Genomic DNA, 23254 nt, shown 5'->3' with positions numbered 1-23254 from the left:
CACTTGCCGGTGGAAATGGAACACAAAGCTCATTGGGCAATCCGACTTCTCAACTTTGACCTGAAGAGTGCGGGGGAAAAGCGACTACTTGACCTCAATGAACTAGAGAAATTTAGGCTAGAGGCTTATGAGAGCTCTAAGTTGTATAAGGAGAAGACAAAGCGATTCCATGATAAGACTATCATAAGGAGGGAGTTCAAGGTGGGGGATTTGGTTCTCTTCTTTAATTCAAGGTTCAAGCTATTTTCAGGGAAACTAAAATCAAAGTGGTTGGGCCCTTTCACCGTGGTCCGAGCTTTTTCCTATGGGTCGGTAGAAGTAACCGATGGAGATCAAGTTTTCAAGGTAAATGGACAATGGTTGAAGCACTACATTGCCGACACACCCATCTTGAAAAATATAAACTCCATTGATACTTATCTTTTCCATCCTTGATTTTAATTCATGACTTGGTCGAGCCTACGACTTAAAACAAGGGCTACTGAATTTTAATTCATGACTTGGTTTGAAATTGGTTTTCTAAACTAAAGGCTTAAAGGAAAGAGTAGTAAAGAAAGAGCAATTAAAGGCAGAAAATGTAATAAGAGTGATCAAATAAGAGAGAGCATGTCAGGATTTCGGTTCACTATGGTAGTCTATCGACTCAGCTGCAAATAGCCTAGATAATTCACTGTGAGACGGATACAGGAAAGGTCCTTCCGGTCCACTTTCAATCCTAGATTTCCGCTAACTTAACTTCCATCCTCGTCAGGGTAGTCTACTGTTCATAGCAGGTCTATTTAGTCCAATCTTCCGATCCAGGAATAAATTTAACCAGATTAAAGGGTAACTTAGAAGCGTGCACTCAACTAAGTCGGTATTATAATTATATTGCCATGGGTACAGATTCTCATAAGTAAACAATCTAGTCTATTCGCTACATCGTCACAATTCTACCATAGATCCCCTAATCCCAACATGAAAGTATTTAGCTACTCATATTACTAATGTTGTCAATATTAATAATAACAAATGAACTAATAGAAAACATGATGAAATAACAGAAAAATTGCATAAATGAAATTAGGGCAGAAATTAATTAAGAGAAGAACAAGTAATTAAAGCAATAAATAATGAGATTAAGATTAATAAAGGAAAGAGAGATTACAATAACGAGCGATCCGGCGTAAAGAACAACCAAAAATCTAAGCAAAGTAATCCAAGAGCAGAGTTACAGTGAAAAGTTTAAGGGAGAGATTAAGAGAGTAAAGTGGTGTTCTTAGTAGTGTAAAACGTAATTATAACCTAATTATTGAAAGCTTAAGTAGAAAAACTAAGTCCATAAACGAAATAAGGCAACACGGGTTAATTAAGCCCGTGAAAACTCTAAACCTCTCGATCGAGCAGTTTAAAACCACTCGATCGAGGACTTCAACAGAAAATCATCTCGATCGAGTAGAAAAGTCACTCGATTGAGGAAACCCATAAAACAGAATTTCGATCGAGTACAATAAAGCACTCGATCGAACTCTTCAGCATCCAAAACCACTCGATCGACCAAAAGTTTTCTCGATCGAGTGTTCTTCCTCCAAATCAGCTTCAAACTCGTCGCCGACTGCTTCGTTGACCATTCCTTCACGCATCCCAATGCAGTATCTCGCGCTAACATTCCCGACTCCTCAAAATGCATGCAAAACAGGACGAAAAGAGTACGGTTTCACCACTTTCAGGTTCATTTCTACAAAACAGACAAAACAAACCAAAGTAGCCATTTCGGGGCATATTGCAATACAAAACAGTACAAAAGTGCATAGAAAGACGTGCAAAATAAGACTAAAAAGGCTATATAAAATGCACGTATCAGGCGCTACATGGGAGGCAACCCATGCAATTTGTAAATAGCATGCATTTAGTTGATTAATGAGGAATTTGGAAGCATCATTCTTGGCACAATGGGAGTTGGTGTTGGAGTCTAGGAGGTATTCCAATGATTTAATTATGCTAGTGAGAGTTGATTTTTGAAGTGTGCTATCATTGATAAATTTTTTATGCTTGAAACAATAAGTATGTCAAAAGAGGATCCGAGTCCGTGGGCAGGCGGCCTATCTATGACCGGATCAGAACCCGCTGGAACATTTGGACATAATTCAAGTTAGCAAGAGTGTAGAAAATGAGGAAAAGGGGTCTCAGCCGGTCCACCGGCGGACGGTCTATGACCGGCTCCCAGCCGGTCCACTTGCTGAGAGTCACTGAGAGCACGGGAAGCTGGAAAAAGAAAAGAGAAGGGACTCCCAGCCGGTCCACCGGCTGAGAGTCACACTACACTTAGAATTTTTTTTCACAAAAAAATGAGAAGGGGGTAGCAGTCGGTCGACCGGCGGCCGGTCTCAGACCGGCACAAAACCCGCTGTAAGTTTTGACAAAAATGAAAAAAATATCAAAGGATCCCAGCCGGTCAATCGGCCGCCGGTCCCAGACCGGCTCAGACCCTTACCCGACTCCCTTTATCTCCTCTAAACCACTCATTTTTTCCTCACTTTATCAAAATCACTCTCTCTCTCTTCAAACACAAACACATCTTCATCCTTTTCTCCTCACCAACTCATCCCCAAATCATCAAAATCATCATCTAATCCTCCATTTTTTGAGATAAAACTTCCTTTAAACCATACAATATCACTCCAAACTCGATTTTTCATCACAAAAACACAAAAAATCGTCACTTCCAAGTCTAGGGTTTGGAAAATCCAAAAATTCATTATCCATTTTTGGGTAAGTTCTTCACTCTAACTTTGTTTATTTAAGGTTTAATTGTCTTTTTAAGCCTTTTTGGTGGAAAAATCGGAGTTTTTATCTTGGGTTATTAAGGTAAGTTAGTTATTTGAGATTAATGGCACCCAACAAGAGAGCTAGGGCGGATGCTAGCACTAGTGGAGGTGAGATTGCTCCCGACCCAACCTTTCCGGAGGTCCAATTCATTTACGAGACGCATGAGGTAAGGTTTTCCCACCTAAAATCTAGCGAAATTGTACCTACTAGATTTATATGTCGAAATACCTTGAGAAGGTTAGGATGGGATACCGACTGTGAAAATTTATTTAATGGGGTCGGGATGGGAGCGATGTACAAATTGCATCGCCAAACTTTTGCAAGAATCACACTTGAATTTTTGTCCTTCCTTGAAGTGGAGAAAAATAAAAACACAAGTAAGGTAACTGGTATTTCTTTCCGGTTAATGAATAAGACCATTCAAGTGACCCTTGAGCGATTTGGGAGAATTTTTGGGTTGCCTAGTACGGGTAGTCACCTTCCCCCGGAAAGGTATGATCAAAAGGAGTTGTGGAAAACAATTTCGGGTGAGAATATTGAAGATGAACCCAAAATGAAGGAGCACCATATTTGTAATACCCCGTATTTTTATATAATAAATTAAACGGATATTATTGAATTAAACGGATATTATTAAACGGATATTATTATATAGTAATTATTATACATTTTATGTCACTATTCATATCGGGTTAATTGTTGAGTCGATAATTATATTAAGCTATCGTAAATTAAATTAAGACGGCTTTACATGAAATTCGAAATGTGAGTCTAACCTTTCTCGACCTATCATATTTTGAAAACACATCGCACCTACCTAACATCCTACACTCTACTTTTATTAAAAAAAATATCTTTATTATAAATATTATTATTATTCTAATATTAATATTACATGATTACTACTACTTTTGCTTTCCTCTTTTGCTTTACTTTTCTTGATTTACAACTCCATTCCCTGCAAACAACACATGGGCAACATCAATCATCAAACCTCCTTTATTACTCCCTCAACCCGCCTCCCTCTATTCATCAACACCAACAGCAGCCCTCACGCAAAACGAGAGAGAGAGAGAGAGAGAGAGAGCAGGGGGTGGTGACGGCGCAGCAAGGAAGGTCAAAGGGAGGTTGTCGACGACCTAGGGTGGCCGTGGTGGCCGTTGTGGTGGCAGAAAAATGGTAAGAACAACCCTCCCTCCTCTGTTTTCGCATTAGTGTCGGGTTTTTGGGTGTCATTTCGTGGCTTAGGGAGGTGTTGCTCGTGGTGGTTGGCAAGGTAAAGGGGTAGGGTAGTAAAGGTCGAGTGAGTTGGTGGTCGTCAGGGTGGTTATAGGTGTTGGAGCTTGTGTCCTCCAGTTAGTGCGGATAACGTCATTGCACATACACTTGTACGGACAAGTGGGAGCTTGTTGGGGTTGGTGTCCTTAACAGTTAGTGCAAGGACTTATAAATCTCTAAAAGGATCAAAGGGCATACTTTTGGTATTATTATCAGTTGATCCACGTTTATCAATAACGGTTGGCTTGCTAGATAAGTTTGACGTTATTGTCATACGGATAGCGGTGATCAAGCTGGTCCCTAATAGTCACACCTATAGGATACGTTTGAGAGATGTGACGGTATGAAAATACGATCATGTTGATGCCAAATTTTGACTAACCGATTAGTCCGAGTTATTTGACTAGTAATTAGTCAAAATGTGATGTTGAGATATTATATTTAATACGAATTAAATAAAATGGGCTAAAGAGCGAATTAAACATTAATTAAGTAAATTGAATATAAACTATTTATATTCGATTAATGTATATTGAATAAATTAATTATACAATATTGTCTTTGTCGGACATGCATTAATACTTCAACTAATCCGTGTTATTAGTCGATGTATTAATAACCGATAACCGATGACGATTTATAATAAAAACCCATCATATACATTTTAGCATCAAAGAACAGGACCACGAGCTAAAATTAAGAGGAAGTGGAAGCCCACTTCCCATTAGAACTCTCGGTTTGGCCGAATTAGAAGAACAAAAGGAGAGCCTTCTCCTTCTTGTGCATCGATCATCATTAGTGAAAAACAATTAGGGTTTCGATGCAATTTTCTCGAAATTCCTAGATCTCACATCGACAAAACTCACAATAGCTTTCTCAATATTGCAAGTCAATTAGAAAGCATTTCTAGCACAAGGGCATAGTCTCGGACGGTCTTGGGTGCAACAATTAGGAGGAAATCTCTGTTGATTTACATTCTTTACGCCGTGCATCAAAGGACCCGAGGTTGATTCTTAATCTTTATCGTTTCATTGTTGTATTTCGTTTATGACCATATTTCACATGTTAAATTTACGTTATAATTTTCACATGTTAAATTTACGTTATAATCCTTAAATTTAAAGGGTCTTATCCGTATAAGGATTGTTTTATCCGTATAAGACCCTTTAAATTTAAGGATTATAACGTAAATTTAACATGTGAAATATGGTCATAAACGAAATACAACAATGAAACGATAAAGATTAAGAATCAACCTCGTCCTTTGATGCACGGCGAAAGAATGTAAATCAACAGAGATTTCCTCCTAATTGTTGCACCCAAGACCGTCTGAAACTATGCCCTTGTGCTAGAAATGCTTTCTAATTGACTTGCAATATTGAGAAAGCTATTGTGAGTTTTGTCGATGTGAGATCTAGGAATTTCAGAGAAAATTGCACTGAAACCCTAATTGTTTTTCACTAATGATGATCAGATGCACAAGAAGGAGAAGGCTCTCCTTTTGTTCTTCTAATTCGCCAAACCGAGAGTTCCTAATGGGAAGTGGGCTTCCACTTCCTCTTAATTTTAGCTCGTGGTCCTGTTCGTCTTGATGCTAAAATGTATATGATGGGTTTTTATTATAAATCATCATCGGTTATCTGTTATTAATACATCGACTAATAACACGGATTAGTTGAAGTATTAATGCATGTCCGACAAAGACAATATTGTATAATTAATTTATTCAATATACATTAATCGAATATAAATAGTTTATATTCAATTTACGAATTAACTGTTTAATTCGCCTTAGCCCATTTTATTTAATTCGTATTAAATATAATATCTCAACATCACATTTTGACTAATTACTAGTCAAATAACTCGGACTAACCGTTAGTCAAAATTTGGCATCAACATGATCGTATTTTCATACTCGTCACATCTCTCAAACGTATCCTATAGGTGTGACTTTTAGGGACCAGTTGATCACCGCCATCCGTATGACAATAACGTCAAACTTATCTAGCAAGCCAACCGTTATTGATAAACGTGGATCAACTGATAATAATACCAAAAGTATGCCCTTTGATCCTTTTAGAGATTTATAAGTCCTTGCACTAACTGTTAAGGACACCAACCCCAACAAGCTCCCACTTGTCCGTACAAGTGTATGTGCAATGACGTTATCCGCACTAACTGGAGGACACAAGCTCCAACAAACTCCCACTTGTCCGTACAAGTGTATGTGCGATAACCGATTCTCATATTCATTTAAAATTTCTCCCACTCAATGTAAAACAATTTGCAGATCTGGATCCACAAAGGTCGTATTTTACAATCGATCTGGATCAAGAGTGGTTTCCCCGACTAGAGAGTAACTTAACTGATAAAACGAATCCGTATCCGAGCATGGCCATGCATTTCAGTTACAGCTCCTCGAGTGGCCCTGAGAAATATCGAGTACCTGATAAAGGCTGAATATTTCCTTCAACTCGAACTCCTTCCGATCTAAGCACAAAGATGAAATGACCCGAAAAAATCTACTTGGCCCCCTGTTACGGATGACCGTGAGAAAGAAACCAAAGTCACCCAAAATCCGCCTTAGTCTCAAGAGACAGTCGATAGTCAAAAGAATCGACTCTTAGGATCACCATGGAAGTCCTATCCACGACCGGGCACCGAATGTTATAAAACATTTAGGACTCCACGTCGATGTCACAATTGTGTCCTACGAGATATCCGTATAAATCGCCTCTGTGATTGGTCACAACCGGTTGACTTATGGCTCGTTGAACCCACCATCAACCAACGTCACAAAATAATTGCCAGAGTTATCAGCTCATGTGGGCAATTAAGGACTGAAAAATATAATGTTCGTTCAGTTCACTTTGTGGTGTTCAAAAATTGTCGTACAATTCCACATGAAAAAACAAAATATATAAATATCAAAACGATGATGTCGTATAGAGTACAAAAGGGAATGAATCTAATCCATAAAAGAGTACTACAACTTAGGAACACGTTTAATTCCCATGGAATTAACGTGCCCTTCATGCTTATCTTGTCGTAATGCTTTAGTGAGAGGATCTGCTATGTTGTCATCTGTAGCAATCTTTTCTATCACTACTTCCTTTTGCTCCACGTAATCCCGGATTAGATGAGCTTTCCGTTGTACATGTCTAGACTTGTTGCTAGACTTAGGCTCCTTAGCTTGGAAGATGGCACCACTATTGTCGCAATAGATGGTGATCGGGTCATTCGAACTAGGCACTACAGATAGCCCATGTAAGAATTGACGCATCCATATCGCTTCCTTTGTAGCTTCGGACGCGGCATAGTACTCGGACTCGATCGTAGAATCTGCTTTGTAATGTTTTGTTTCGAACTCTTCCACTGATCGCAGCGCCATTAAGAGTAAAAACGAATCCAGACTGAGATTTCGAGTCATCTCGATCCGTTTGGAAGCTAGCATCTCACAGAATCCGGTTGCGCATAGCTTTTGAGGGCCTCCATAAGTCAATGCCCAATCTTTAGTCCTCCGTAGGTACTTAAGAATGTTCTTGACAGCCACCAATGTGATTCACCTGGATCTTTGTTGGAATCGACTTGTCATACTCAATGCATATGCCACGTCGGGACGTGTACATATCATGGCATACATGATTGATCCTATAGCCGAAGCATAGGGAATCCGTGCCATGCGCTCTTTCTCTTCCGGTGTCTCTGGTGCCTGAGACTTGCTCAAATGCACCCCTGGAGCCATAGGAAGGAACCCCTTCTTGGAGTTAGTCATGCTGAATCTCTCTAGGACTTTATCTATGTAAGACTCCTGACTGAGAGATAACATCCGTCGTGATCTATCTCGATAGATACGGATGCCCAGAATTCTTTGTGCCTCACCCAGATCTTTCATCTGGAAATGGTTTTTCAACCATACTTTCACCGAAGTTAAGAAAGGTATGTCATTCCCAATCAGGAGTATGTCATCGACATACAATATTAGGAAGACAATCTTGCTCCCACTCGACTTGATATAAAGACATGGTTCCTCGACCGATCGAGTAAATCCATTTTCTTTAATCACTTGGTCGATGCGATGGTTCCAACTCCGAGATGCTTGCTTAAGTCCATAAATGGAACACTTAAGTTTGCATACTTTCTTAGGATGTTGTGGATCGATGAAACCTTCGGGTTGTACCATGTACAACTCTTCCTCCAAAAAACCGTTTAAGAAGGCGGTTTTCACATCCATTTGCCAAATTTCATAGTCATGAAAAGCGGCGATCGCTAAGATAATCCGAATGGAACGCAACATGACTACGGGTGCAAAAATTTCATCGTAGTGCAAACCTGGCACTTGGGTGAAACCTTTAGCAACTAGTCGTGCTTTATAGATATCTTGTTGACCTTCCACAGAATGCTTTATCTTGTAAAGCCATTTGCATTGAAGGGGACGAACCTTAGCAGGTAAGTCAACAAGATCCCATACGTGGTTCTCATACATAGAGTCCATCTCGGATTGCATGGCCTCAAGCCATAGCTTTGAGTCAGAACTAGTCATGGCACCTTTATAGGTTGCGGGTTCACTACTCGTTAAGAGTAGAACGTCATCTATGTCATGTTCTTCGACCATACCAATGTATCTGTCCGGAGGAATAGAGACTCTTCCCGACCTCCTAGGTTCCTCAAGAATGTTAACCGCAGCCGGGATTGAAGGAATAGGTTCCTCCAATAGTTGCTCGGTACTTGGTTCTGGAATCTCCGACAGTTCGAAGGTTCTATCACTCTTTGCATTCTCGAGAAATTCCTTCTCTAAGAATGTCGCACTAGCCGCAACAAAAACACGTTGTTCGGTTGGCGAATAAAAGTAATGACCAAGCGTTCCTTTAGGATAACCTATAAAGTACGTCTTGACCGATCGCGGGCCGAGCTTATCCTCGTGTCTCCACTTGACATAAGCCTCGCAGCCCCAAACCCGTATAAAGGACAAGTTAGGGACCGTTCCCTTCCATAGTTCATATGGAGTCTTGTCAACAGCTTTAGACGGACTTGGTTAAGTATTAGAGCGGCCGATGAAGAAGAGCATAACCCCACAATGAGTCAGGCAACACGGTGTGACTCATCATGGATCGAACCATATCAAGTAGTGTTCGATTTCTCCGTTCGGACACACCATTCAGCTGAGGTGTTCCAGGTGGAGTTAACTGTAAGGCAATCCCACAGTCTTTAAGGTGTTGATTAAACTCGTGAGAAAGATACTCGCCACCACGATCCGAACGCAGTGTTTTAATCTTTCTACCCAATAGGTTCTGTACCCTATTCTGGTATTCTTTGAATTTCTCAAAGGATTCACTTTTATGTTTCATTAAGTAGACATAACCATATCTACTTAAATCATCCGTGAAAGTGATGAAATACCTATAGCCTTCTCGTGCGGTGATTGACATAGGTCCACATACATCCGTGTGTATGAGTCCTAATAGGTCAGCAGCGCGCATTCCAACACCTTTGAAGGAAATCCGAGTCATCTTACCGATGAGACATGATTCACACGTGCCAAATGATTGAAAATCAAAGGCCGAGATAGCTCCATGTTTGATGAGCTGTTTTACGCGTTTCTCATTAATGTGTCCCATACGGCAGTGCCATAGATACGTTTGATCTTTGTCACCAACCTTTAACTTTTTATTCATTACGTGTAATATTTCTGGTCGTCGATCTAAAACATAAATTCCGTTCATGGAGACCTCCTTGCCATAAATCATATCGTGTAATGAGAAAATGCAAGTATTATTCTCTATTACAAATGAAAATCCAAGTTTGTCAAGTGCGGAAACCAAATAATGTTTTTCGAAAGACTGGGTACATAATAGCAGTCATATAATGACAACTCAAATCCGCTAGGAAGCTGGATCACATATGTCCCCTTTGAGATAGCAGCCACTCTAGCTCCATTCCCAACACGCAGGTCCACCTCACCCTTTATGAGGGGTTCGATGTTTCGGAGCCCCTGCACATGATTACACAGATGAGAACCACAACCAGTATCAAGTACCCAAGTTCCGTAACTTGCGTGGTTAATCTCAATCATATGAATAAAAGTAGAAGAAGAAGAAGAAGACATACCAACAAGTTTAACACGACCTGCCTTTAAGTCCTCATGATAAACAGGACATGTACGCCTCCAATGCCCAGTCTTGTGGCAATGATGGCACTCCATGTTTTCATTCTTGCTCTTTGTCGCGCCTGATGAGGTGCTCGACTCACCAAGCCCACTCTTACCTGAACCCGACTTCTTGAACTTCGGTTTACCTCTCGCTAGGTTTGCCTGAGCTTTGCCCTTACCTTTCCCCTTGTTTGTCACAACGAGAACATCCTGTTTCAAGCTCCCACTGAACTTCATGTCCTTCTCGGTGCATACGAGAAGGGAGTGCAGTTCATGTGGGGTTTTCTTCAAATCATTCATATAGTAATTCGCTCTAAATTGCGAAAAACCATCGTGGAGTGAATGAAGCATGCGGTCGATAACAATGTTCTCGCTGATGTTACAATCAAAAGTCTCCAGCTTCTCGACATTCTCAATCATGCTGAGAATGTGTGGGCTAACTGGTTGGCCTTTCTGGAGTCTCGCATCAAAGAAGCGAGTGGTATGCTCATAGGTCACGATTCTCGGTGCTTTCGAGAATTCCTTGGTGAGCGTGGTGAAAATCTTGTTCGCACCATGGGCTATGAAGCGTTTCTGCAAATTGGGTTCCATTGCAAAAATGAGTACGTTTTTAATCGCACCCGCTTCCATACGTAAATCATTAAACTTGGTGATTTCAAAAACTCTAGCCGTGGGACCTGGGTTTGCCGGGATGGGCTCTAATAGATATTTGAGCTTCCCGTCCGCAGCGGCAGCATTCCGTAATGCCGCCTCCCAGTCCGCGAAGTTTGATCCATCATTCTTCGATCGAGTAGACGATTCATCCGATTCATGAAGATCCGAAGCCAGGACTCACGGTCCAATGTGGCACTTGGCATTGGGTTTTCAGTAGAACTAGCCATTTGTTATTAGCAGTTTAAAAGTTCGTGATCTACACTGAAAAAGAAAAGAAAAAAAAAACAAGAATGAAATAAGCAACTCATCGAGGTGATTTAAGTCTATTAAAAATTCATTTTAACGTGTAGACTCTCGCACTTGCATAATTGATCTCCCTCAAGAATGATACAAGTGATCCCAAGAACCAATTTCTGTAAATTGATAAGCCAACTGTTTAGCTAATTCTTCCGTAAGAACTCTTGGTCGATAGATTTCCGTAAATCCTATCTATAGTCCACCATAGTCACAGGATCGTACGAGTGACCATAGTGTTGAGATAAAATAGGTCAATCGGTTCCAACTTACCCGACGTAGAAGGGGTCATATTATGCCTACCGACGAAGAAGGGACTCATTGGAGTTTGACCTATAAAGACCGTTCTCAATTTTTGTTTATACGAGGAAGATCCCATCAACTAAATTATAATTCATATTAAGTGAACGAATAACTAGCGTCTGCGTGAATGAATTAATTTGGGTGATGGCTTAAAAATCGTGTGACATGAGAATGTCAAAGAAAACTAACTCGTGACCTCTATATGTGTCAGTTTTCATGCAATAATTAGGTGGTTTGGTTTTTAGGCGGAATATGATGCATATTATCGTTACGAAAAATAAATAAAAAAAATGCAATACGTAAATAAAAATTCCTAGTGTGGCCTATCCTAATAAAAAGAACATAAAACAACTTTGGAATCCACCGTTGGACCCGAATAGCTTGTCTTGATGTTCCATCTTGATCCATGTAGCGGGAGTGAGCATCCGGTCTCCATCTTTGGTCTTCTCAAAAATTACAATTAAAATTACAAAATATAAACCTATTTACATTCTAATTAAAAACTGTAATTACAAGTGAAAAATCCAAAACGGAGATACGAGATCTCAAAATACAACCAAGACCGTGTTCCATCATTACGGTAACACGTTCTACTAAGGCCACACTAAGTTACAACTGATTGTAAAAATAAATACGTAATAAAAGGCATTCAGAAGCATTCAACTCAACGATAAAAGAAAATGCATCAACTAAAACAAATTTATTCGTGACATAATTCCGTAATTATGTTAAATTATCCAAACCACCTTTTAATGATTAAAATTCATGTGATAAAACCGCTTCTATCAATCTAATTTTAATCTAATACAATCCGTTACTTTAAATACGCTTTAAAATAACTTAATGGTACATGTGTGAACCGTTTCACAATCATAGCGAGTGTACAATATCCGTATAAAGTACATATTAAGGCCAAAAGAAAATTTAAAACAAAAGAATAAATTTTCAAAGCTGCCAGAAACAAAAATCCCTCGATCCAGGGACAAAAGTGCTCGATCGAGGAACAAAAGGGCTCGATCGACTGAACTGCGAGTCGATCGAGAGGTATGCCAATCAGAAAGTACTCGATCGACAGTACTGGAGGTCGATCGAGAGCTTTTATCAGCAAATCTGCTCGATCGAGTACGAGGACATCTCGATCGAGCAGTGGGGTTTTGAAAGTGGTCGATCGAGCACAACAAGGACTCGATCGAGTGAAAACAAAACAGAAAAACCTCTCGATCGATAAAAAACATGCTCGATCGAGAACAAAAATTTCTGAAAAACAAAACCCTCGTGAAAACGGTTTTGACGAAACAAAAACTAATGCAATTTTGATCAAAAACGCATAAGAACAATTTCACAATCTGACAAAACTTGACATATTGTTATAATTTCCGTATAAAACAACAATATGCACAAAAACAAATCGAAAATAAGATGAAACAACCGTGTAAAACATGTCACGGTTTCAAAAAAAAATTTCAGCCGTGTAAACAAGGCACGGTTTTCGAGACAAAACAATCGTTTCAAAACGTTTTATGAAAAATCACAATGAAAATTTACGTAACCTGGCTCTGATACCACTTGAGGGGTAATATCCGTATAAGACCCTTTAAATTTAAGGATTATAACGTAAATTTAACATGTGAAATATGGTCATAAACGAAATACAACAATGAAACGATAAAGATTAAGAATCAACCTCGGGTCCTTTGATGCACGGCGTAAAGAACAGAAATCAACAGAGATTTCCTCCTAATTGTTGCACCCAAGACCGTCTGAAACTATGCCCTTGTGCTAGAAATGCTTTCTAATTGACTTGCAATATTGAGAAAGCTATTGTGAGTTTTATCGATGTGAGATCTAGGAATTTCAGAGAAAATTGCACTGAAACCCTAATTGTTTTTCACTAATGATGATCAGATGCACAAGAAGGAGAAGGCTCTCCTTTTTGTTCTTCTAATTCGGCCAAACCGAGAGCCCTAATGGGGAAGTGGGCTTCCACTTCCTCTTAATTTTAGCTCGTGGTCTGGTTCGTCGGATGCTAAAATGTATATGACGGGTTTTTATTATAAACTGTCATCGGTTATCGGTTATTAATACATCGACTAATAACACGGATTAGTTGAAGTATTAATGCATGTCCGACAAAGACAATATTGTATAATTAATTTATTCAATATACATTAATCGAATATAAATCGTTTATATTCAATTTACGAATTAACTGTTTAATTCGCCTTAGCCCATTTTATTTAATTCGTATTAAATATAATATCTCAACATCACATTTTGACTAATTACTAGTCAAATAACTCGGACTAACTGGTTAGTCAAAATTTGGCATCAACATGACTGTATTTTCATACTGTCACATCTCTCAAACGTATCCTATAGGTGTGACTATTAGGGACCAGTTGATCACCGCCATCTGTATGACAATAACGTCAAACTTATCTAGCAAGCCAACCGTTATTGATAAACGTGGATCAACTGATAATAATACCAAAAGTATGCCCTTTGATCCTTTTAGAGATTTATAAGTCCTTGCACTAACTGTTAAGGACACCAACCCCAACAATAGGTGGTGGTTGTGGCTGTGCAAGGCGGCATCGACACAGGGGTAGACACACGGGTTTGGTTATGGTTTTCAGGTGGGTTTAGAATGGCTAGGTTTGGGGTGGCACCACTGTGGACTCGGGGGAGGTCGAAGTGGTGGTGCCACCGTGTCTGGGTTTGTGGGTTGACGACGAGCAGAATAGTGGTGGTAGGAGGGAGTACTGTTAATAACAGTGGCGGCTTTGGGGTTGCAAAAGCGAGCTGTTGTGGCGGCAGAGTTGCAGACATGAGGTGTTGGTGGGGGTGGTTCTGACCACCGGCGTGGGTCGACCACTTTGGTGGTGGCCGGAGGTGACCAGGCCAGACCTGGTGTCAGGCCTGGTGGTCGGCGGTGAGGGCTAGTGGTCGTTGGCAGGAGTTGTGTCGAGTGAAGTGGGGTGCGTGTGTTTAGTCGGGTTTAATTCGTTTCTTTATTATTTAAGTCATCGCATGCTTAATTAATTAATTCCGAGTCATTTAATAATTTAAGACGGGTTGTGAATTGTTCAATATTTGATTCGGGTTGTTCTTAATCGAATGATTCGTTTAATCTTTTAATTATCATATTGGTTATTTAATTTAATTCCCGAGCCTTTTAAATAAATTATTCCCGAGTCGATTAAATAATTTAATTAATTTAATCCCCGAGTCATTTAAATAATTTATTTAATTAATTCCCGAGTGTATTAAAATAATTAAAGACGGGTTTGAGTCGGGATTGTTGAATTGTTCAAATGGTTGATTCGAGTACTTAATCGTATAATTCGTTTAACCTCCAATTATCGTTTTGATCTAAGTTCCGAGTTATTTAAAATAAAATAATAATTAATAATAAGTAATTAATTAAAGACGGATTTTTGAGTCGGGTTTGTTAAAAGAGGAAAATTACTATATCGGGAAAGTTTCCATTTTAAGAAATTCTACTTTAATAACTTTCTATTTTGGGAAGTTGGGTCAAATACTAATCGGGTTATTTTAACTATCAATTGGAAATAAGTTGGTGTCGGGATTGTATTTCGGGAAGCTTATATTTTGGGAGATTACTATATTTAGTAGTTAGTAATTATAAATATTATAATTGTTTTAGGTGACGAATTCGTGAAGGATCGATAATCAAATTCATTGCTTTACTTTCTGGACTGCTTAACTGCTTAATTGGATTTGCTGGCACTTTGAGGTAGGGAAAGACACTTGTCCTATTATCGTCATTGTTGGATTGTGTTGACTTGATTCCTGGTTGTTGATTTACGTTATCATTTATATTCGGAAAGGTGATTGACTGATTTGATCGTATTGAGTATGATATCACAACATCGGGTAACTGGCATGATTTTATGATTCATCAGTTCATTGATTTATATATATATAATGTTGCATCAATTTCTTTTGAGCATTCATATGCATTGGAGATGGAGGATGTGGTGGTGATGCGGTGTGATGATTACGATGTTGTGATAAGGCCCAGGCGGGTTCTGCAGGACCTGCCCTGGATAACCTCAGCTGTTTAGCTGGTATATCGACGACGGTCGATTGTTGTGTCTACCGGGGATCGGTATGGCCGGGCGTTCCGGGGTATGAGATGTGTGTGATGAGTTGAGATGGAGATGGAGGTGACGGAGTATCATGCATATCATATTTTATTGTTTTATTGTTTTCCCTACTCAACCTCGCGGTTGACCCTGTGTATTCGTGAACACCTGTGATGAACCGTTTTATGGGAGCAGACTTGACAGGTTTAAGAGATAGAACGGGAGCTGGATGGGCGTGAGACATTGGAACAGACGACTTAGTAGCTAGATCATCATCTAGAAGACTTTCACTTTTAATTATGTCAGTTCTTGTAATTTGAGTTGAAAAGAGTATTTGTAATAATTAAGTTAAAATATTACATAAATTGCCTTGGTGTTTAATTTGTTATTCACTACCTCGGGAAACCGAGATGGTAACAGTCCGTTTTATTAGGGAATGTCTTGACGAGGACTTCCTTTATAAACCGGGGTGTTACAAAGTGGTATCAAAGCGAACGATCCTCAGGCCTAAACCAATGAGCCCAATGAACATAGGATGTGTCTAAATAAAATGAACCCCGGGATAGAACTGTTAGGAGCACACTACAGTAAGGTATGAGTTAAGGGCCCCCTCACACCGAACCAGTGGTCCTCTCAGTTGAACCGGAAACCCGGAGTGTATATGAGAGAAAGGGTAGAATGGTTGCTTGAGGTTGAACAGAAATTCAAATATCGTTGCCTAAGTATTAACCGATTGATGCATTGATTATTGCTTAATTGAGTTGATGTATGCCTTGAGACCATATATTCTAACCATTATGCAGGACAACGCTACGGTAAGTAATTTGTATGAATGATGTATTGATAACACTACTATGACTAAGTGATATGCGGTTATGTGATCCCGAAACCATGTTAGTATAGTCTTGTGATAGTAATAAGAAACACGATAGAATTTCATATCTTTAGTCATCACAATCGTGATTTAGATGTAATGAGTAGATCGAGATGCGAAGGGATTCTATGGGGTATAAGTTTACGTAAGTACAGTGTGAGATCTAAGTTGGTATGGATTAGTACCGATAGTATAGTCGTAAGAGTTTGGAACATAGAAAACGAATAACTTAGTCATAAAACTTGTTCTGGTTGGTGTTACCCTTTAATTGACCTTACTACCATTTCTTTTATGTTTATTGCCTATCGATGAAAATTTTATGAGAGATAGACTCGTGAGTTAGTGTTCATTTAGCGTTGGTTTCATACTTATTTGATATACGAATTAGGAATAATAAATACTTTAGTGAGCTGTGGTTAGGAAGTTCTTGTGCAGTGATGTTTGACCCACGATTCTATAAAAGAAAAATCCTCATTTAAATCGTGTTAATAATTTTCGCATAATTCCAACTCCACCGATCATAAAATTCACATGTGTTTTCAAATTGATAAGCCACGAAAATTTTTGATGTCTCTATATTAAATGGTAAGTTTTGTAAACTGACCCAAGTTTCGGACCAATTGCTGTCACATACTTGTTGGACCAACTGAGTTGTAAAATTCTTTAAAAATGGAATTCTTGTGTTTTAGACCTAATTCTTTTTCCCCTGTGTTTTTAACTCTCCGTATTTTATAAAAATAATATGAATCAAGTTTTAATCGAACGGTTATTTATTCGTGATCTTTGAAAGTTACAACGTAAATCAAAACATTTAAAATGTGCATTCTATGTTGAATTTTCATACAGTTGGTTGATTAATTCATGAGCCTTAGTAATGTGAATTTATAATGTTTTATGTGACGGTAGTAGCACGCATGTTCAGTAATTAGGTATCTTAACAAGTGATAAAATTAAAACTTAGTTGATAACATTGTTGGCATGATAGTATGAGAAAAAAAAAAAAAAAAAAAAAAAAATTGAATAGCTTAAATTGATTTTTTAATCAAAGGTGAAAATATTTTATACGAGTCCAGTTGTTTGCATATTTTATATACATTTGGCATGTTGTAATATCTCTGGTGTGTTCATCATATTTGCATAATGGTCGGATATATATAAATATAAAACCATATCGTCATATTTGTGTAAGTTGATAACGTTAAAATTTAATTTGATTTTCTAATATACTCGCATGAATATTTACAATAATTTTGTTTAAAAGTTACACATGGGTGGTAGTAATGATTGTGTCTAAATGATCACACGTGTAGGGTGTCATCTGAGTTTAAAGACTTTCATGTGAGTTGTGTGCCTAAAGTTATACTTATTACTTTCATTTTATTAAATTATTTCAATTGAACCTAAAACCTATAACATGATAATAAACCGTGTTGTTATTCATTATTGAATATGTTTGTCATTATATCGTCATAAAATACTAAAGGGATTCTTGCAATTATATGATCATGATATAAAAGAAACTGTTTGATATAACGCGACAATTGGCATATCTATATTCTCGAGTCGTTACCATCAATTATATTTTTATAAAGATTATTAATGATAATTATATTAGCAATTATAATGGGATAACCCTTTGATGATTCGCATGATATGCGTTGGTTTAAATGATAGTCTGGTATGTTAACTTTCCAATATCGCTGTTTACTCGCTTGTTTGACTCGACCAATAAATTGTAAAATTTGTCAATCAATGTGCATTCGTCATTCGTTAATAAATACCAAACCCTTGTTATAAGGATTAAAATATTTCTAGGCTGTTAAATATTACGAACTGGTTGTCTTCATTTTATTGGTGATTCGGTGACTTGACCTAAATCTGTACAACTAAGTAAAAGAAAGACAGACTGGACCTATTAAGGTATAAATTTTCATAAATCGATTTAGTAAGTTTTGGACCCTAATTCTTTTCTCATGTTGATTGATTCCCTATGTTTCTAAGGTAAAAAATTACAATAATTGGTAAAATGAATAATTACTAATGATTTTTACGGGTAACGGTAGCCTCTTTCAGTTGTTAGCAGTAGTTTGAGAACTTTTGTCATAATAATGATGGTTACGAGGACATAACCATGTTTTTAGTTGGGGAGGATTGTAAAATCTTGATGCTTAATTTGCACTTGTTTGTAGGTTATAGTTGACCAAGTTGACCTTTAGTTGTGGGGTACCTATACAAATGAGTTCCATGTGTGTTGTTCCTACTTCTGTTAGTTGGTTGATGTGTAAAAGGAGAGTATAGTTAAACTACTGGTATTGAGTTATGAGTTGTGGGGCCTTTGTGCCGAGTTACATTTGCGGTCCAGTGAGACCATGGTGATTGAGTTATTTGAGTTTGAGATCGGAATTTAGACGGAAGATGACGGTGTTCTCAGGTGATTATTAGTTGTTATATATTGGCGTTCTCAGGTAGTTATTAGTCGTAGTCAGTTGGGGTTAATTAATGACGAGTTAAACTTCGGGACGAAGTTCATTTTTAGGAGGGCAGAATGTAACATTCCGTGTTTGTCAAGTTTAATTGAAGTATCAAGTGGGTGTTAACCGTGTTAGAAATTTGTGACGTCCGTAAGTACAATATACAATACCTTTCTGTTGTTGAGTATGGGAGCGAACTTCGGGACGAAGTTCATTTTAAGGGGGGAAGACTGTAATACCCCGTATTTTTATATAATAAATTAAACGGATATTATTGAATTAAACGGATATTATTAAACGGGTATTATTATATAGTAATTATTATACATTTTATGTCACTATTCATATCGGGTTAATTGTTGAGTCGATAATTATATTAAGCTATCGTAAATTAAATTAAGACGGCTTTACATGAAATTCGAAATGTGAGTCTAACCTTTCTCGACCTATCATATTTTGACAACACATCGCACCTACCTAACATCCTACACTCTACTTTTATTAAAAAAAATATCTTTATTATAAATATTATTATTATTCTAATATTAATATTACATGATTACTACTACTTTTGCTTTCCTCTTTTGCTTTACTTTTCTTGCTTTACAACTCCATTCCCTACAAACAACACATGGGCAACATCAATCATCAAACCTCCTTTATTACTCCCTCAACCCGCCTCCCTCTATTCATCAACACCAACAGCAGCCCTCACGCAAAACGAGAGAGAGAGAGAGAGCAGGGGGTGGTGACGGCGCAGCAAGGAAGGTCAAAGGGAGGTTGTCGACGACCTAGGGTGGCCGTTGTGGTGGCAGAAAAATGGTAAGAACAACCCTCCCTCCTCTGTTTTCGCATTAGTGTCGGGTTTTTGGGTGTCATTTCGTGGCTTAGGGAGGTGTTGCTCGTGGTGGTTAGCAAGGTAAAGGGGTAGGGTAGTAAAGGTCGAGTGAGTTGGTGGTGGTCAGGGTGGTTATAGGTGGTGGTTGTGGCTGTGCAAGGCGGCATCGACACAGGGGTAGACACACGGGTTTGGTTATGGTTTTCAGGTGGGTTTAGAATGGCTAGGTTTGGGGTGGCACCACTGTGGACTCGGGGGAGGTCGAAGTGGTGGTGCCACCGTGTCTGGGTTTGTGGGTTGACGACGAGCAGAATAGTGGTGGTAGGAGGGAGTACTGTTAATAACAGTGGCGGCTTTGGGGTTGCAAAAGCGAGCTGTTGTGGCGGCAGAGTTGCAGACATGAGGTGTTGGTGGGGGTGGTTCTGACCACCGGCGTGGGTCGACCACTTTGGTGGTGGCCGGAGGTGACCAAGCCAGACCTGGTGTCAGGCCTGGTGGTCGGCGGTGAGGGCTAGTGGTCGTTGGCAGGAGTTGTGTCGAGTGAAGTGGGGTGCGTGTGTTTAGTCGGGTTTAATTCGTTTCTTTATTATTTAAGTCATCGCATGCTTAATTAATTAATTCCGAGTCATTTAATAATTTAAGACGGGTTGTGAATTGTTCAATATTTGATTTGGGTTGTTCTTAATCGAATGATTCGTTTAATCTTTTAATTATCATATTGGTTATTTAATTTAATTCCCGAGCCTTTTAAATAAATTATTCCCGAGTCGATTAAATAATTTAATTAATTTAATCCCCGAGTCATTTAAATAATTTATTTAATTAATTCCCGAGTGTATTAAAATAATTAAAGACGGGTTTGAGTCGGGATTGTTGAATTGTTCAAATGGTTGATTCGAGTACTTAATCGTATAATTCGTTTAACCTCCAATTATCGTTTTGATCTAAGTTCCGAGTTATTTAAAATAAAATAATAATTAATAATAAGTAATTAATTAAAGACGGATTTTTGAGTCGGGTTTGTTAAAAGAGGAAAATTACTATATCGGGAAAGTTTCCATTTTAAGAAATTCTACTTTAATAACTTTCTATTTTGGGAAGTTGGGTCAAATACTAATCGGGTTATTTTAACTATCAATTGGAAATAAGTTGGTGTCGGGATTGTATTTCGGGAAGCTTATATTTTGGGAGATTACTATATTTAGTAGTTAGTAATTATAAATATTATAATTGTTTTAGGTGACGAATTCGTGAAGGATCGATAATCAAATTCATTGCTTTACTTTCTGGACTGCTTAACTGCTTAATTGGATTTGCTGGCACTTTGAGGTAGGGAAAGACACTTGTCCTATTATCGTCATTGTTGGATTGTGTTGACTTGATTCCTGGTTGTTGATTTACGTTATCATTTATATTCGGAAAGGTGATTGACTGATTTGATCGTATTGAGTATGATATCACAACATCAGGTAACTGGCATGATTTTATGATTCATCAGTTCATTGATTTATATATATATAATGTTGCATCAATTTCTTTTGAGCATTCATATGCATTGGAGATGGAGGATGTGGTGGTGATGCGGTGTGATGATTACGATGTTGTGATAAGGCCCAGGCGGGTTCTGCAGGACCTGCCCTGGATAACCTCAGCTGTTTAGCTGGTATATCGACGACGGTCGATTGTTGTGTCTACCGGGGATCGGTATGGCCGGGCGTTCCGGGGTATGAGATGTGTGTGATGAGTTGAGATGGAGATGGAGGTGACGGAGTATCATGCATATCATATTTTATTGTTTTATTGTTTTCCCTACTCAACCTCGCGGTTGACCCTGTGTATTCGTGAACACCTGTGATGAACCGTTTTATGAGGAGCAGACTTGACAGGTTTAAGAGATAGAACGGGAGCTGGATGGGCGTGAGACATTGGAACAGACGACTTAGTAGCTAGATCATCATCTAGAAGACTTTCACTTTTAATTATGTCAGTTCTTGTAATTTGAGTTGAAAAGAGTATTTGTAATAATTAAGTTAAAATATTACATAAATTGCCTTGGTGTTTAATTTGTTATTCACTACCTCGGGAAACCGAGATGGTAACAGTCCGTTTTATTAGGGAATGTCTTGACGAGGACTTCCTTTATAAACCGGGGTGTTACAATATTCATAGTCCAATTATCCGGACATGGCACCGCTCTATGGGGTGGACGATATTTGGGAGGCATGAGCCTCACAATATGCCCTCCGACGAGCTCTACATTCTCGGGAGTTACCTTAGGCAACACCCCAAGGCCTATCAAATCAATATTGTCCACCTCTTAATCCTCCACTTCCAAAAGCTTGGTAACAACATCCGCAACAATTCACCAATAGTGGTAGGGGGTTTGATAACCCAAATTGCTAAGGAGACCGTAGGATTTGTGGAATCACGGCATAACCCGGTACAAGGGGTCGCCATCATGGATAGTAACCATTTGACCTCACTATTCTTTACTCGGTATGATTGGGATGACAAGAAAACTTACCTCTTGATTCGAAAGAACTTGACCTCTATTGTTCTCCCAAATGCCGATTTGGTTACCCTTGAGCCAGACCAAGAAAAGTATCTCCTTCCAATTGCAAACCCTACTATGCCTACCACCCGACAAGTAGCCCATAACACTCTATCTTACAGAAGAAATGCCCAAGGACCAACCCAATCGTCCTACAATTATGATGCCCAACCTTCCACCGGCACCTCTTCCGCCGCCCAACCCTCCCAATACCCACCCGTTGATCCGAAAGTGTGGGAGCTCATGGATATAATGAACCTTGGTATTGGGAAGGTGCAATCCACCTTAGATGATTTCCGAACCCACGTCGACAAACGATTTGAACAAGTCGATGACTCCTTGGGCCGAGCACACCAAAAAATCGATCGAATATACGTGGATCAAGCCCTTGGCAACTACCCCCTATATGAGGACTACGCTTCCCGGCGTATGGTCCCACCCGAAGGCCCTTTTCCCTCTTACTTCGACTTACCAAATGGAGGGTACACAAAACCGGGGATTCATGGAGGCCTCAACTTGAACTCTGATTACTATAGCGCCCCTTCTTTCCAAACTAGTGGAGGATATGACTTCAACCAAGGGGGTGGCTATGGTGATTTTGGGAGAGGTTTTGATGGCCAAGAAGGTGGCTACGGTGATTTTGGGAGGGGCTTTGATGGCCAAGGAGGTGTGGGAGCGGGAGGCTACAATACCAACATCAATATGGATGCTCCATATAACCCTCATGATAACCTAGGAGGGGTTGTTGGTGGGGATGGTGGACAAGGCGGTAGTGGAAGTGGGTTCGGGATGGACAATAGCGGCTATGAAGGTAGTGGTTTTAATGTGGATGATGGTGGGTATGGCGGGAGCGGATTTGATACTCTTGATAGTGGTTATGGTGGTAGTGAAAGTGGTTATGGGAACTATGGTTACCAAGGCTA

At 39.1% G+C, this 23254-nt stretch overlaps 1 long non-coding RNA gene across 1 annotated transcript; it reads left to right on the top strand.

The window, feature by feature from the left end:
• Nucleotides 1-14473: 14473 nt before the first annotated feature.
• On the top strand, nucleotides 14474-15962 carry LOC141645897 (uncharacterized). Its single transcript, XR_012545213.1, has 2 exons — nucleotides 14474-15245; nucleotides 15793-15962. It is a non-coding gene; the product is annotated as an uncharacterized LOC141645897 (long non-coding RNA).
• The last annotated feature ends 7292 nt before the right edge of the window (nucleotides 15963-23254 follow it).

The sequence above is a fragment of the Silene latifolia genome, chromosome 3, assembly GCF_048544455.1.
Source record: "Silene latifolia isolate original U9 population chromosome 3, ASM4854445v1, whole genome shotgun sequence".
NCBI lineage: Eukaryota > Viridiplantae > Streptophyta > Magnoliopsida > Caryophyllales > Caryophyllaceae > Silene > Silene latifolia.
This window is presented reverse-complemented; position numbering and strand designations above follow the sequence as displayed.